Source organism: Cyprinodon variegatus, unplaced genomic scaffold (assembly GCF_000732505.1).
Source record: "Cyprinodon variegatus isolate N-32 unplaced genomic scaffold, C_variegatus-1.0 Scaffold75, whole genome shotgun sequence".
Classification (NCBI taxonomy): Eukaryota; Metazoa; Chordata; class Actinopteri; order Cyprinodontiformes; family Cyprinodontidae; genus Cyprinodon; species Cyprinodon variegatus.
The window spans coordinates 383,411-399,106 of NW_015150528.1; positions in this window are offsets into that span (position 1 = coordinate 383,411).

Genomic DNA, 15,696 nt, shown 5'->3' on the forward strand with positions numbered 1-15,696 from the left:
TCATGCAGCTCTCTTAATGTATTCGATTCCTTTTTCCTGTTTTTCATTTCATGCTTTTCTGGGCCCCCATGAAAACACGCTGGCGCCCTCGTGGCCCCCTGGTACATTTGGTCTAGAACCGCCCCTGCTCATATACTGTATGAGAGTTTTATTTGCTCTGAAAAGCAAATAAAACTGAAATCCCAGGAAATAAGCGATATATGACGTTATTTGGGATGGAACCATCAAAAAGCAACAAGAGCAGCTTTAGATAACAAGCCTCTCCAAGTTAGAACTGAGAAAAAAGAAACAAAACACGGGATAGCTACGCCTGTAGGCGCATCCTATGTGAAAATATATTCATAAATATTAATCGGACATATATATAAGGTTAGAAAAGTGAACACATTTAATAGAATTTCAGTTTACGTGCTCATTATTCCCATCATCAACCGATACCCGTTCATTTCTGTGTAAATTCCAACACAAGTTTCCAAAATAACGTTAAAATAAAAATACTATTTAAACAATTCAATTATAAAACAATACCCGACACATTAAACTGGCAGATACGATGTTTTCTTCAGCTCTCTCTACATGTGGAGGTTGTTTAATACCAACCTCCAGCAGGCCGAGCAGGGGGCTTTCCCCCTCTCCCCGAACCCAAAGCGTTTCAGATCGGCCCCACTCACCACGAGCTGCCGAACAGGAGACCCTCTCCGCTCCCTAACGGTTGGTGGAGGAATCAAGTTTACTGAGCTTTGGTGGACGCCTTTATCTCCGACTGACAGAAGCAGGGATGTGGTGAAGACATAAAAAGGCTGTCTCTATTTCCTTTGACACCGGACTGATTCACACTCTCACACCCTCACTAGAAAACAGTCAGCGGAATAAAAAACCGCCAGCAGTTAGCGGATTACCAGAAACTCTCTCCCTCTCTCTCTCACGCCCTCTATTCTCTCTATTCCGAGCTCCTCTTTTCTTTTTTTTTCTCGCCCTTTTAGAAAGATGCGTAAAGGACGCATCTGTATGGAAGACCAACTCTGCCATATTAAACAACAAAAAAAAGACTCCATAAATAAATAAGCAAACAATTAATTGTATGAATCTACAGGAGGAGAGGAGAGTGTGAAGTCGAGTCTGAAGTCAGTGGCCGTTTCTCAATTCATATGAATGCGAGTTAGGACCAACTCTGCCATATTTAAAAATAAATACATAAATAAATAAATGTTCAATAAATAAATAAGCATACAATAAATTGCCCCCAAAAATACAATAAACAAATAAATGCAGGTAGAAATTAAATTATACAGTGAGACATAAATGTATATCTTTCTTTTAATTAGCTTCTTTTCTTTTAATTAGCTTCTTTGTCCGTTGTAATCTTCAACTTTATTTATTACTTATTTTTTTAAGTATTTATTTATGCGCATGTTCTAATATTTTTGTCTGTTTTATTCTGCCTCCGCATTTTTTTACCCTCTTTATTTCTTCAACGCCATTTCTGCCTGTTGTTTTTACAAGCAGGGATATGGTGAATACATAAAAAGGCTGTCTCTATTTCTTCTGACATCGGACTGATTCATACTCTCAATAGAAAACAGCCAGCAGAAAAAGAAAAAAAAAACGCCAGCAGTTAGCGGATTAGAAACTCTCTCCCTCTCTCTCTCTATTCTCTCTCTCTATTCCGAGATCCTCTTTTCTTTTTTTCTCCCCGTTTAGAAAGATGCATAAAGGATGCATCTGTATGGAAGACCAACTCTGCCATATTTAAAAAAGAATACTCCATAAATAAATAAGCATACAATTAATTGTATGAATCTACAGGAGGAGAGGAGAGTCTGAAGTTGAGTCTGAAGTCAGTGGCCGTTTCTCATTTCACATGAACACGAGTAAAGACCAACTCTGCCAAATTTTAAAAATAAATACATAAATAAATAAATACTCAATTAATAATTAAGCATACAATTAATTGCCCACAAAAATACAATAAACAAATAAAGGTAGGTAGAAATTAAATTATACAGTGAGACATTAATGTAGCCTTTGTAATAATGACCTTATTTATTTATTGTCCGTTATAATCTTCAACTTTATGTGTTATTTGTTTTTTAAGCATTTATTTATGTGCATGTTATAATATTTTTGTTTGTTTTATTCTGCATTTGCATTTTTTTACCCTCTTTATTTCTTCAACGCTATTTATTTCTGCTTGTCGTATTTACATTTCTGTTTGCATTTGTGCCACCTTATGCAAATGAGGAAGGGTGTGTCTTAGAGAGTCAACTTCTGCTCATTGGTCAGTTAGCATTTACTACATATGTCGAATCTACAGGAGGAGAGGAGAGTCTGAAGTCAGGTCTGAAGTCAGTGGCCGTTTCTCAATTCATTAGAACAGGAAAAAAATAATGAATAAATAAATAAATTTGAAGAATATTATGGAAAATAAATAAATAAGGTAATTATTACAAAGGCTAATAAATGAAGAAGCTAGTTAAAAGAGATATATACATTAATGTCTAACTGTATAATTTAATTTCTACCAACATTTATTTGTTGTTTGTATTTTTGGGGGCAATTACTTGTATGCTTATTTATTTATTGAGCATTTATTAATTTTTTCTGTATTTATTTTTTTAGATCTGGCAGAGTTGGTCCTCCATACACGTGCACCCGGCTGGAAAAGAGACAATTTTTATCTTTCAGTTGTCTCGTTTGTTTTTTTCCTTCTTATATAGTTTACAAAATTTTACAACGGCTTATTAGTATCAAACTAAGATTTTTTTCAGCTACTACAATTACATTGTTACAATTGGAGAATAAACAATAATTGGAAAAATGCAGTCATTTCCATATTACGTCAATAATGTCCTCAAAATCTTGGAGTAAAATCATTATATTAAGAGAAAAAAAAAGATAAAATGAAACCTTTGATTTGACTCATCAACTAAGAGCAGCTAAACTGAGCAAAGCATTTAAATTCAGTGGGAAATGCTGCTCTTTCTTCTGATAGTTTATGAAAGAAGAGGACTATTTCTTTAATCCCATAATATGGGATTATTCTCATTGTATTCCAATTTCTTTTTTTGTCAGTTTTTTTTCTAAATTAATCTCGTAATGTTACCATTTTAATCTCTTAATGTCGGGACATTTTATTCTGGTCAGTGGCGAAGCTAAACCTTTTTTGCTGATAGGGGCAGAGGAGGACTATCTATCTCCAATCTATGTCCAATATCTATGTTAAAAATCAAAATGAAGTATGACTATTGTCTCCAAATCATTTGTGATTACAGTTTCTAAACATTAAATATATTTAAGTTCATTTAGGGGATATGGCTCAGTATGAAATTTGCAATGTATAAACTGTGTTTAAAAAAAATAAACATCTAAAATACAGCTTGGCATATGAATGTGTTTATGAATGGGTGAGTGGATACTTTGGGAACAGAAAGTGCTATACAAATACAGGCTATTTCCCATTTTACTATATGTATATAACATGTTCTATTGTACTATTTCCCCACAGTGGTTCCAGTTTAATTTATTGTAGTTCTGCTTCTTAAAAAATATTAATTTTTTTTTTTATCTCATATGTGATCCACACTTGCATAAGACAAGATCCACACATACATTGCACAATCCACACACACACACACACAGGATAAAATCCACACATGCACATAATGATTTAAACAAACAAATAAAATGTACATATTCACAAGATAATATTCCAAAAAGTATTACCTGTTATGACTCTGTGGTGGCCTCAGCCCTGCTCTACGCTGTCGTCTGCTGGGCCCCTGACAGCTCAGAGCGGGACAGAAAGAGACTGAATAAGCTGGTGAGGAAGGCCACTTCTGTCCTGGGCTGCCCTCTGGACTCAGTAGAGGAAGTGGCTGAGAGGAGGGTGTTGTCCAAACTCACATCCATCATGGACAACTCCTCTCACCCCCTGCACCAGACTGTAGAGGAGCTGAGCAGCTCCTTTGGTAAAAGACTTAGACACCCTGTCTGTAAGAAGGAGCGCTACCGCAGTTCATTAATTCGTGCTGCCACCAGACTCTATAATACCGCACTATAACCACAATAACTCCTGTAACATCCACTGTGCAACTATATTAGAGTTTGTATTTATCGACTGTGCAATATTCTGTGCAATATGCTGAATGTGCAAAATATGTGAATATAATAGTCATACCACTACCTCACCGTTGTTCCTTACCCACTGCACTTTGATGTAAAAGTCAATCCACCTGTATATAAGCCATCCTGATTGTCCATATGTCACCTCAAATCTCTGTGTTACTCCCTTGTATTTTTTGTTTTTATTATTTCTTATTGTTATTTTTTTTATTTTATTTTTATTTATTTTTATTCCTAATGCACCCTTTCCTCCTTGTTTGTACCTTCTTTAATTACTATGCCAATATGTGACCAGTGAATTTCTCCGCTGTGAGATCAACAAAGCTTGTCTAATCTAATCTTTCCTATGTTTTTGTCTTCAGTATAATTCTTCTGAATTTTTTTTTATCTAATGCTGAAGCTTTTAATCGTAACTAATGCCACTCTCTGATTTAGGGTGGGGGGACTGCTTGTTCCGCTAAATAATTTTAAAGAATCCTTTAAAAAAAAAAAAATCCTGCATCTGGGTAATGATGCGGATAATCACCAAAATTTAATGGATTATTCCTTGGACTGGGGAGCACCTTTGGTAAATATTTAATTAAAATAAGTTAATAACTCTTCCCAGTTATCCTGTACACAGACATACAAACACACAAACTTGCCTAAAAACATAACCTCTTTTGTGGAGGTACATAATAATAGAATAGAATAGAATAGAATAGAATAGAATATAATAGAATAGAATAGAATAGAATAGAAAAAGTAAAATAAAAATCCTTTTATTTTCCCACAATAGGGAAACTGTGGTGTTACAGCAGCAAAAGATTATAGAAAAGTGGTCACACAAATGTGGACCTTAAAAAGAGTACGTAAAATGACAGAATAAGTGACAAAGTTAAGAAAATAAACAATAAAACCTGTACTGAACAGTGTTTTATAAAGTGAATAGTGTGCATCTGGAAAGAATAATAAATAATCAATATACAGCTGTGGACATTTTTACAGTAATGGATATGTGAGAAAAAAAATGAGAGCAGATTGTAATATAAGTGATCAAGACAGAAACTGTGCAAAAATCAGCATCAATGTAACGACTTCTTGAGGTTGTTGGGAACAGTGACGGTTATAGAGTCTTACAGCTGCTGGGAGGAAGGATCTGTGATAACACTGCCTAGTGCATATATGATGCAGTAGTCTGTCACTAAAGGAGCTTCCCATTTCAGCAACAGCTTCATGCTTAGGGTGGAGACATTATCCACCAGAGATGTTATTTTAATCAGTGTCCTTTTTTTTCACCTCCTGCACTTTTCGGTGTAGGACCCAGTATTCAGGCGAGACAGACAGTGGGAAGTTTCTAAACGTTTAACATCATAAACAAACTAAAACGAGACTCGAAGCTGTGTAGCTGTGGATCTTCAGCGGCTGCAAGGCGAGGCAGGGGAACCGCCCATTACTGACACTCTGGAGGGAAAAACACAGGTAAGTGACCATGATAATTTGACAGAAGATGATTATCCGTGTGAGCCACTTACCTGGTTTGACAGTTCGGTCCATCCTCTCCGAGTAAGGCAGGATCAAGCCGATAGACTCCCAAATGAGATGCTGCGCGGAGCCGCACAGAGTATCCCTGATGCAACCCCATTGAGCAGGCAGGAGTCCGAAGACCAGTCAGGGGTTCAGATCTGAACAGGAACAGACAGATCCAAGGTTCCTGGAATCCACAGAGTGTTCAGGCAGGTTCAGGGTTCCACGAATCCAGCAGAATGCTCAGGCAGACACGTTCACACAAAAACAGGCAGGTTCAGTTCTAGAAAGGCAGAGACAAGACATGGTACCAGGAGAAACTGCAGAACTTTAAACTGGCTCAATCAGGACACAACAAGACAACACTTACACCGTCTTTAACCACTTTACTCCGAGAACGAGGACATTAACTCAACAAATAACTCGAATTGAAAACTAAGGAAAAAAACATCATACTTGATATATGCATACTTGTTATTGCTTGTTATCTGGCCCCAAAAGCTGGGTTGTGATGTGTATAAAGCAGAAGGAGCGGGTGGATAAAATGAATGATGATTAGTAGGCGGGGAGGGTATAGCAGGTGAGTGAAGTGAGTAATTAGATCAGGGCAGATCATGACATGCATTGAATCCACAGGACATCCCACCAAAGAGCTGGCCTTCCTGATGAGCTTATCCAGCCGCTTTCTCTCAGCTACAGATAAGCCATTTGTTATATGTTCCTTTATAAGCTATTTGTGTGAGGATTTTTTGCACTAAACTGACTTGACTCAATTGTAAGATTTGCAAACAATGGGCTTTGTGCAAAATTCCACTGCTTCCTGAACTTGGCAGCTACTTTGTTCCCTGTCTTTCATTACTGGATGAACTGATTCATGCGAATGGTTACTGATGTCAAGCACACCTAGATTAATTAGTTCATTCTGTAGCAAAAGACAGCAAATAAACGAGCTGCCTTTATTTCAGGAAGTGGAGTTCTGCATGGAGCCTATTAGATAACTCCATCGTTTCAGCTAATGAAAAGGACGTACACCACGTGGGCGATAATTTTGTTATAAGACATTCACCGTAGGAGTGGGACCTCACTGTATCTTCTGCTGCTAACTTTCTTTCCTCATGAGTGGGGGATAGTCTACAAGCTTAAGCTTTGTGCTGGCACACTTACTACTGGGGTTTTGGAGAAGGTGCTCGGTCAACTCTGGGAGCTATACGAGAAGGGGAAAAAGGGATCCTCTTAAGGGCCAAATTAAAACGGCTTTTTTTTTAAAGCCACAAACAAATCTCTAAAGATCGATCTTTACTTCATCAAACAATTTTCCTGTCTTTGATTGAAAAAAGTCAAAGGGGTTGAGAAGTCCTGTGACATCCCCTGCTGTGTCTGAGAGATTGGTAACTTTGAATAGATGATTTATCTATGATGAGCAGTCACACTGAGGAGGCCTCTAGGTGGGCGTCTAGTTAGTTATAATAAAAAAAAAACATATTTTTAACTCCAAAAAAAAAAAAAAAAACTGGCTCCATTGGATACATAGCGCATGTGACGTTTTCAGTCATTTGTAGTTGATATACTATAATACTATTATACTTTATACTACTATACTATGAAATCTTACTTCACTAAATTGCCATCTCAAAGGTATTTTACGTCAAAACAGGTAAAATTAAACCAAATTGTATTCATGCCAGTATGGTACAATACATAGAGCCAAGTTTCAGGGACATATAGTCTTCAGTCTGATCAAATCTAATCTGATTATCTATGCCAGGAAGCGGCAGCAAATGCATCTAGGCATTGTTACTCCAGTAATCTGTTAATGATCTAGGATATTGTTACAGAGATCTTGGACCATTCAGTCAGAGTAACCAAGACAACTCCAAAGTCAAAAGTGAAAAAGCAAATGCCACCAATGATAAAGATATTTTCTTAATTTCTTCATATACAGCATTATGAATTGTCTTACTGAAATATATGGGGATACATTTTGCCTTGACCTGCCTTGCCTTGTTAATTGTTCTCAGAGCATTAATTTAATTCAGATCTAAATCTTTGTTATGTATCCTTTTGATGCTTGGGAATATTTGTAAATAACCCAACATCATATTGTCTCAAACACTAGTTATTTTCCACTACAATGGCACCACTAATAGCTTGAGCTGTCACTTATTCGGTTTACTTGAACTCTGCCTGCTGAGAGATGGGATTTAATTTAATCTTTCTTCGGTTGTGGCTTGAAATGATGGTGAAAGTATCAAAAGCTTTGCTGCAAAAGCATGCATGACTGGGCTAACAGGTGAGAGATAACACATAATGAGTCTTACTGCCTTATGATTATTTTTGACAAAAATACAGTAGGTAGTGGAGCAGTAGATCTAGTGAAAACGACTTTGATTTTAAAATAACTTAAATATACAGGATAAGACTTTCCAAACAATTTTCCTAAAAACTTATTTGAAAGGATAACTGAATGTCTTGGACCTTTATTGTGAATCCTGTGTATGCATAAACAACCTCTGAGCGCAATGTTTTACACACAATTCAGGATGTACAACAATAAACTGCGTTAAAATGCACTTTTGGAAAGGCTTGAACATTATTCCAAAAAAATTTAAAACAATCCACTGGACCTGGTTTCCAAGTTTGAAGACGTTTCGCTCCCCATCCAGGAAGCTTTTTCAATAAAAAATTGTCAGGAATAGCGTTGAGTTCAAGGTCTTGTACAGTAGCCCAACAAAGCCTTGTTTTTGTGTTGAAAACATGCAAATCCGAACAGGCGAAGGAATTGTTTAGCTTCTTTTGTTAGACTGCAATACCCCATACCCATCTAAGTGTCTTACACTACATTCAGTCATTCACCCATTCACGCACACAATCACTGTCATGATCTTGATGCTGATGACTGGCTTAATTTCTCATTTCATTCAGCTGCCTAGCTCTGCCCGTTTTCTCATCATCATTCATCTTATCCACCTGCTGCAGCTTCTGTTTAACCAGCCCTTCTAATCAGTAATCAGCGTCAGATTATTCTTGAGCAAGTGGTGAAAGTGTTTCAGCATTACTTCCCTGTTTCTGATTACCTGATCTTGACCTGTTCTGCTTCTCAACCACTGAACCTCTTCGGCCATGGCTTTGGCTTTTCCCTCTGGATTGTCCTGCCTTCCTTCATCTGCCCGAATCTGATCTCCTGCTTGTTCTCTGTCCTCCGGGACTGCGGCGTCTCGGACACTCTGGGCAGAGCCACCGCATCTTTTTAGCAGTCCATCAGCTGGATCCTACCTCGTTCTCTACATATGGACTGAGCTATTAAACCAGAGGCTCCTGCCTTAGACGTCCCTGCTGTTACTGCAGATCTGTCATCTTTAAATAAAGGCTTTTTAATTATCTGACTGTCTATTTGTCTTGAATACTGGATCATTTGTTCTGGGCCTTAACTACTCATCAGTAGACAATGCGGGTGAAGTGTCTCGATCAAGGACACAAGCCGGAAAGCTGGAGCTTAAATCATCAACCCATCAATTTCAGGGCAAACTCCTGCATCCAACGCCACGGTCGCCCCATCGGGCAATCCCCCAGAAAAGATGGGGAAGAGATGTTGCTCCTCCACATTGAACAGAGTCAGCAGACGTGGCTCAGACTTCTAATTGGATACATCCAGGAAACCTCGCTTTGAAGGAGTTGGGAGTTGTCTCTCGGCTGGCATTGGACTTTTACTGACTTGTCCCGGAGAGCTGTAGGAGGTGTCAAAGGAAAAGGAAGGGTAGGCATTTCCGTTGAGATTGCTGCCCCATAACCTTAACCTAAATAAGGCACAAGACGTAAAGAATGAGTAATGCTGCGTTCACACCGGACGCAGCAGGCGCAGCAGAAGCAGCGAGTTTACATGCAAAGCCAATGGTTGACGCGCGTCAAGGCGAAGCAAAAGGTCCCGCAGCACGTCTGAGCAGCTGAAGCAGCACGTCGGGAGCATTTAAGCATCTGGCACCCATGACGCGCCGCAAACACGCTGCTGCTTGAGATGGAAAAATTAAACTTTTGCTGCTCGACGTGCCGCATCAAACAATCAGAGAAGCTGATCTGGGAGCTGGCAGGGAGACAGACACATCGCTGATGACACAGAGCGCTGTGATGGCATATAATTAATTAAATAATGGCATATAATTAGTGCCTGCTACTAAAAACAGAGGAAACAGAGATAAACTCTTGCTACATAGGAAACAAATTTTAACTAATTGTAGTAAAATCTAAAGGATACGGGAGAAACTGGTGTTATGCTGTTTCCTCTGAATTCTATCATCTCATCTAAATGACAATTTGTATTTAATGCTTTTCTCTTTTCTGTTATTTTGGTTTAAGTACTACATGTTAGAGTGACAGTGTTACACACACTGACTGACATATACTAATTCCTGAAGCATGGGTAACCTTGTTTCTCTAATTAGCTGGCAATACCACACAGCGGCAATGCATCCATATTTTCCCGTATTAAATCTTAGAAATGCAACGGATTGCTGGTTATCAACATTATTTGTTTCCTCAGAAAAGTTCATCCATTTACCCTTTTTTCTAAATTGAGGTTCTGAGCTCTAAGTCTGTTTTTTAGATCTGAGAGCATCACATTTAAATGCTATTGTAACTTATGTAAGTTAATCTACTAATTTTCGGACTGTCATATGTTGTTCCGTGAAACCACGTCCATCTGGCTTTGTGTTAAAACAACAAATGAAAGTGGGAATTGAACTCAAATTATGGCCAAACAGTTAATAGTATACACAAAAATACATACACAAAAACCCCCATAAAGGAAGAAGAATTTATAAACAAAAATTATCCAACTCCAGGTCCAACACATTTCAGTTAAAAACTCTTAGCCAAGCGAGTGAAACTCAACTAAACTGAGCTACTGTGTACTTAAAAAAATAAAAATAAAAAATTAAAAACTTCAATATACACAGATTTGTTCTGCATGTTCCCATTCTCCACACTTCCTGTGATCTTGTCAAGGAAGGACCTGGTGAGAACATGAGTTCTTGTGAACTGAGAATCAGCCCCAGGTTTTGCTTATACAATGGTGATAGTGGCTAACACACATAAGGGGGATTTTAACAGGGCTTTTTGGTCATATTTTGGCAATAAAATGTAATGAGCAAATCATAAAGCATATATATTAGCATCACATCCATGTTAAACCCCTTTATATATAACTCAAACATTTCAGCATTAGGTTGAACACCATTAAGTTGCCTTTAGCAGTTTGTATGCTTGTTTTATATAACAGCAAAACATATGAAATTATCTGAAATTATCTGAAACAAATTTCTGTTTTGCAGGAAACACTTTCCTTAACTTTGCCAGACCTGCAACCTCTGTGATCGCAGTTAAGAAAAATAGTGATGTCTCTTATGTTTAAGGTAATTTAGCATATCCAGGACTTCTGTGGGCTGCATGACCAGATGGCAAAAAAAGGTTGCATGTCCATCAATCTATCCATTTTTCATTATGTTTATCCCAAGTTGGGTCACAAGGGCTGCTGGTGCCTTGTGAACCCCTCCTGTCCCCAGGGGTAGGGGTCACAGGGCAACACAGAGACACACAATCCTCACACTTAAGGAGAATTTAGAGATTAACTTAACAGTCGTGTTTTTGGGCTGTGGGAGGAAACCGGACTACCTGGAAAGATCCCACGCATGCTCAGGGAGAACATACAAACTGGTGCCTATCTCCAGCCCATGTCAATGGGCAAGAGGCAGGGTACAAACTGGACAGGTTGACAGTCCATCACAGGATGTGACACTATCACAGGGCAACACAGAGACAAACAGGACAAACAACCATTAATGCACACACGCACACATAAGGACAATTTAGAGAAGCCAATTAACCTGACAGTCATGTTGTTGGACTATGGGAGGAAGCTGGAGTACCCGGAGAGAACCTATGCATGCTCAGGGAGAACATACAAACTCCATGCAGAAACACCCTGAGCCGGGAATCAAACTCAGAATCTTCTTGTTGCTAGACAGCAGTGCTACCCAGCATAGACTTAACATCATTTTTTAATCAGTTAGAATATTCATGACTACATTTACAACTTGAAAATGATATTTTTATTAGTTTGATGTAATGTTTTACTCTTAAGGGTAATTTTATTTGAAGGTCTGAAAAGATCAGTCTGTATGTTATTAAACTATATACTTTGCTTCATTTGTTGAGTTTAGTTTGTATAGTAAAATGGTTAATATCTTTTATATGATTATAGATTCAAATGCACATCATACAAAGTTTTGTCACACTGCAACAAGAAACTTCAATGTATTTTATTGAAATTTGTTATAAACAAACACAAAGTAGCAAATAACAGCAAAAATGAACATTTTTATATTTTGTAATGTGACATGCCTTCCCTTGCAAAGATTCATTTCCATAAAAGTGTTTGCTCTTAAACATTTTTGCTTTTTACAACCTTATAATGTGTAAAAAACTATCTGCCTTATGGAAATGTTTATCAGCCTGTGTGAGCTGTCTTCACACTTTTCTGTATGTGAAATCTGTTTCTTTCAAGCTAGCTATGGAGGTGGAATAAGTCTAAACTTGCACAAATTCCAGAAGGTACATTCTACCCACGAACAGCTGGATTCTGCTCCCTATTGAACATGATTTAACTTTGACCATGCAAGCAGATCCAAGCATATTTCAAAAGCTTGGCTGAGTTGTTGAAATATTTTTGGAAGATTTCTAATAGATTTAACAACATATAAGTCTTATCTTGAATCTAATCTGAGTCTTGAAGCATTCGGTCATGGGTTAAACCCAGCCTGTAGAAACTCACAATTAAGCAACTAATAGTTCTGACTATAAAAACAGCTATTTTTTTTGTTATTCCTGTTCTTTTTTTTTAACTAGCCTTAAAGGCAAACATTTTATATTAGGTCAGCACCACCAATGTAGAAAAGGTTGTCTTGCCCTAGGATTTGGTGAGTAAATATTTGCCTGCCCTAGATCAATTAGATAGATTAGTTAGACATTGTTAATATCCAGTTAACAAACTGAAACTGTGTGAAAACTACATTTGACATGTCTTAAAATTAGTATTTTTTCTCCAGAATACAATTTCAGGTTGGTTTTAGAGACAACAATTTAAAAAACAAAATATAAACTTTGGCAGGTTTATTAAAATCTGAATGTCTGGAGCAGAAAAAAAGGGAAGCTTATGCTTGTGTAAGGTATATGCCTCAGCAGATTAAATACTAGCTGCTGCATGTGTTAACTCCAAACCCAGCCAAAATATCGGCAATGCAGATATTTTGTGGCTGCAGGATCATATCCTGGGCTTAAGTATCTCTCTGCCAGACTTCCTGGTCCTGCAGACTAAGATCCTTGCTCCCTATAGTCATCAACACCTACAACAAATCAGTGAAAAACTGCCAATAACCTACAGTAACATTTAATCTCATTCACGGATTTATAAAAAAAAAATTAAGTGAATTAAACTGAATGGAATTGAATTGCTTTTGTAAATTTTTCAAAATAATTATTTGGAATTCATTTGGAAATATCTTCGTTCTGACTCTGCAGTTTTGTAATCATGTCGTTTATTTTACAGTTTTCAACACCAGTTTTTTTAATTTCTTTTAAGAGAATTTCCATTCTTTAAACTCCAAGTTTATTTGGCAAAACAGTTATATAGTTTACTACAACACCATGGCTTACTTGTAAAACTAAGTTAACCCTTTCCTGTATAAATAGCTAGTAGCACCAAATTAGAAAAAAACCCTACTCATTTGCTTTGGCTCATTTCTTTGTACTTTTGCCAAATTAGCCTTGATTGTTCAGCACATCACAATGGTGCACCTGCACAAGCCCATATCAAATAGTTCACCCATACTTCAAAACTAAAATCCTTTTTCTTAGCAATAGTCAGTGCCCCCAAAATGGATCATCCGTTTGACATTGCAGATGATTTGTCACTTTTGCAGATGAGTACATTGCAGCTTTTGTTTATTGTATGAGCCAAGCCTGAGGATTTTAATGGCCACACCATTCTCAGAAATTGCAGCACACATGTTTATATAGACCTCTCACTGCCCTGGGGCATCCATGCTAGCCCAGCAGTCAGTAACATTATCACTATTGGCCCTTGACCAGGTTCAAGCCATCTTTATTCACAAAAACGAGGATTGTTTCCTTCTAATACTTTAACTCTCTAAAATAAAATAAAAAATACACTGGAAAAAATATTTTGAAATAAGTAAAAAGTTCTTAAATTAAGGTTATTTACCCTTAATTTGAATAGGTAAATGATATAGTTTGCCAATGGAATGAGTATTTTTACTCTTAAAATAAAATAATTAGATAATATGCACTTGAAATAAGACAATGCAGTTGTTTTTTCTTATTTTAAATGTAAATTGTCTTGTTCAGTTGGCAAAATGTATCTTTTACCTCCTCAATCCAAGAAGAAATGCACTTATTTTAAGAAAGAATTACTTATCTAGGTTTGATTTTTTTCCAGTGTACAACAAATTAAAAAGATTAAAAAGTAAAAAACATAAAATTAGTAATACAGATGGGTCATGCACAATAGCAACGGACAATTACATAATGTTGAAGTCAAATAAAGTAAGTACCTGGTTTCTGAAATCTGCTGAAAGGGGTACTGAAGCTGGAAACAACGTCGAGAATCACTGTTTCCTGTATCTATGGTCAGGTTATAATGATAGAAAATTACATTTATACCACAGCTCTTTTACTCTATCAGAATTTAATTTTAAATGGTACCTTATAAATTTGCCTCATGGTCATCTGACGCTTCTTTATTATCCGGTCTAATGAGGCTTGAAGAGTTGTGTGGTATTCACAGTATTATGTCCTTGACTCATTTTAACAATTCAAAAGACTATTAGGCATGTGATGACTTATACAACAAGATCGTACTTGTGATTCTACCCTTTCTAGACTTTTTCTTTCTGTTTAGCTGTTCTTTTAGGGTTCTCAGTTATGCTTTATTTTTATGATATTCTGTGTTTGTCAAGATTTATATTATTTTTGAATTCTTAGTTTTACTTTTTCTTATTTCTTTCAGTTATCTATTTTCAGCATTGGAATATTATTTCTTTCTTAGTGTAGTTTCAGTTGTAGTCATCAGTTTAATTTCATCTAGCTTTATTTAAGTTATTTTCTAGTAACAGTTACTGTAGATCCTGTGGTTTTCCCTGGTTATTCTTTGTTGCCCTCTAGTGTCCTTTTGCTTTCCCCTTTGCTCATTTCTAGTCGCTTATGTCCACAGCTGCTCCCTATCAACTGATTATCTCCCTTGTACCTCATGTGCAGTTCTTCGTGGCTGCATTCTCTTGGTTGTTTCTTCTGTGCATCTCCTAGTTTTGATTCCTGAGTTGTCAGTAATTTTTGGATTAATACTTCTACCTCTTCATTAAATCTGCAGGAAACATCTGAGCCTTTGGGTCTTCTACAAAACCCCATAGACCCTGACAGTACTGACATGTTTTAACGGGAATCAACAAATTAGATCTGCAATATCCTTTTTTTTTTTTTTTTTTTTTTTGGAAAATGTGGTAAATGTAGGCTAACTATGCTAACTGTAGGATTCTTGTGCTTCAAAATTTGCAAAGAAGCCCTGAGAGACATGAGAAATGAACAAAGACTTTTGCAATTTGATCAAATGAATGAGAAATGTTATTCTGCTGCAGGGGCGATTCTATGTTCAGAGGTTTAGGGGTGCTGAGCACCCAGGCAGATTTCTGGACAGGCAAGATACATTTATTTGTTTTCTACATACATTTTCTACATTTTTGAAACTTGCTAAGTGCCTAAAATTTAGACACACTTCGGATAAAAAAAGGGATAAATTCACCACAGTAATTCTAATGAATAGCAAACTGAAAAAAATTTATAAATAAAAAAATACAAAGTTATGATTTGATAGATTGAAATATTGATTTTGAATTGTGATTTTTAAAAATAATAATTATTTAAAAAAACAGTCCCAGACACATTAGAGCACCTTGCACATGAACATTTCACCAACAAACCTTTAACAGGAGAAGATCTGACTGA